General features: G+C 45.8%; 1 protein-coding gene across 4 annotated transcripts in view; it reads right to left on the bottom strand.

Moving 5' to 3' along the window:
* ARPC2 (actin related protein 2/3 complex subunit 2) overlaps positions 1–2,397 on the bottom strand; it is a 38,479-nt gene that overhangs the window by 4,854 nt on the left and 31,228 nt on the right. The gene's annotated exons all lie outside the window — the stretch shown is intronic.

The raw sequence follows: 2,397 nt of genomic DNA, 5'->3' as shown, positions 1-2,397 counted from the left end.
AAAAAAAAAAAAAAAAAAAAAAAAAAAAAAAAAAAAAAAAAAAAAAAAAAAAAAAAAAAAGAAAATAAGATGCCAGAGAATTTCCCATATTCTCACTGTGAAAACCAGCACCTGAACCCTCTTGATAGGCCAGGTAGGAAGAGCTGCTCTGACTGGGCCTGAGTGAAGTCCACCCTGTGGCACCAGCCACCTAAAGACCTGTGTGAGGCTGGACTCGGTGGCTCATGCCTGTAATCCCAGCAATTTGGGAGGCTGAGGTGGGCAAATCATCTGAGGTCAGGAGTTCAACACCAGCCTGGGGAACATGGTGAAACCCCATATCTACTAAAAATAAAAAAATTAGCCAGAGATGATGGTGTCTCAGAGAATTGCTTGAATCTGGGAGGCGGAGGTTGCAGTGAGTCGAGATTACATCACTGCACTCCAGTCTGGGCGACAGTGCAAGACTCCATCTCACAAAAGAAAAAAAAAAAAGACCTGTGTGGTCATCACTCAGTCCTTTGCACTGGAGCAGACCTGTATGCCCCTTCCGCCGCCCTGGTTTTCTGGAATCTTCTTTATCTGCTGAACTTCCCCTACTCACTATCTGCAAAACCCTGAGTTCTCTGATGTTTTTGTTGAAATGAAAAGGAATGACTCCTAAGGATGTATGGAATTTCTGTGTCAATTTGCCTGGACTTGAAAGTAAATGAATGCCACAATAGCAGATAACTGCATTTCAAAGAATCTAAGGTGCTTATGACTGTAAATGCCGTAATTTTATGTACAAGAGAAAAATGCTGCCAATCAAACTGTGACATGCCCTGAGTTGTAAGATGCATCCCAGATTCAAAGATAAAATCTTGAAAAAAAAAAAAAAAAAAAAAATTTATAGCTGGCTGGGCATGGTGGCACAACGCTGTAATCCCAGCACTTTTGGGAGGTCAAGGTGGTTGAGATCAGCCTGGCCAACATGGCAAAACCCTGTTTCTACTAAAAATACAAAAATCAGCCTAGTGTGGTGGCATATGCCTGTAGTCCCAGCTACTCGGGAAGCTGAGGCACGAGAACTGTTTGAGCCTGGGAAGTGGAGGTTGCAGTGAGCCAAGATCACACCACTGCACTCCAGCCTGGGTGACAGAGAGAAAGAAAAAAGTGTACAGTTCAGATTTAATGAAATTTGGTAGAACAACACATTCGGTTTATTCTTAAAGATAAAAAGATTCACCTTTACCAGTAAGGTGAATTAAATTACATTTCACAAAAGGAGGCATTCCAGTGGCATCAGGTGCAGTATGAATGAACTGTTAACTCCAAATTGTAAGCTATCATAATCAGCTAGTGCATGAGGCTGGAGCAACTGAAGAAGACTCAAATTTATTCCATGAAAAAGTGGAGTCCGTGCATCATGGCTGGAGCCTGGGCTTAATAAGCAAAAAACCAAGAAGTGCCAAATGACAGAGAGCTTCCATCTGGCTGCTTAGGTGGTTCTCTTCTTAACTCCTTTTTGTGGTGAGACAGGGTCTTGCTCTGTCACCCAGGCTGGAGTATAGTGGCGCAATCACAGCTCATTGCAGCCTCGACCTCCTGGGTTCAAGTGATCCTCCGATCTCAGCCTCCAAGTAGCTGTGACTTACAGGCATGCACCACCATGCCTATCTATCTTTTTTTTTTTTTGAGACAGTCCCCCGCTGTTGCCCAGGATGGAGTGCAGCAGGATGATCTCGGCTCACTGCAACCTCCGCCTCCTCGATTCAAGCAATTCTCACGCCTCAGCTGGCCAAGGAGCTGGGACTACAGGCACATGCCACCATGTCCAACTAATTTTTGTATTTTTAGTAGAGATGTGGTTTCACCATGTTAGCCAGGTTGGTCTTGAACTCCCGACCTCAAGCGATCTGCCCGCCTTGGCCTCCCAAAGTGCTGGGATTACAGGTAGAGATGAGGTTGTGCCATGTTGTCCAGGCTGGCCCCAAACTCCTGGACTCAAGCAATCCACCAGCCTCAGCCTCCCAAAGCACTGGGGTTATAGGCATGAGCCACTGTGCCCGGCCTATCCTTAACTCTTTTTTTTTCTTTTTGAGACAAGGTCTCACTCTGTCACCCAGGTTGGAGTGCAATAGTGTGATCTTGGTTCACTGCAACCTCCGCCTCCTGGGTCAAGGGATTCTCCTGCCTCAGCCTCCTGAGGAGCTGGGAATACAGGTGCATGCCATCACTACGCCCAGCTAATTTTTTGTGTGTTTTTTGGCAGAGATGGAGCTTCTCCACGTTGGCCAGGCTGGTCTTGAACTCCTCACCTCAAGCCCCACAGTGTTAGGGTTACTGGTGTGAGCCACCACACCCACCCTCCTTAACTCTTTGATATCAGAATTCAGTCTTATTTTTCTTCAACATTTAAGAAAAACGGCCGGGCGC

The sequence above is a fragment of the Cebus imitator genome, unplaced genomic scaffold (assembly GCF_001604975.1).
Source record: "Cebus imitator isolate Cc_AM_T3 unplaced genomic scaffold, Cebus_imitator-1.0 Scaffold91, whole genome shotgun sequence".
In the NCBI taxonomy this organism is placed as follows: domain Eukaryota; kingdom Metazoa; phylum Chordata; class Mammalia; order Primates; family Cebidae; genus Cebus; species Cebus imitator.
The sequence above is the reverse complement of the archived record's forward strand: the minus strand, read 5'-3'. Positions and strand labels throughout refer to the sequence as shown.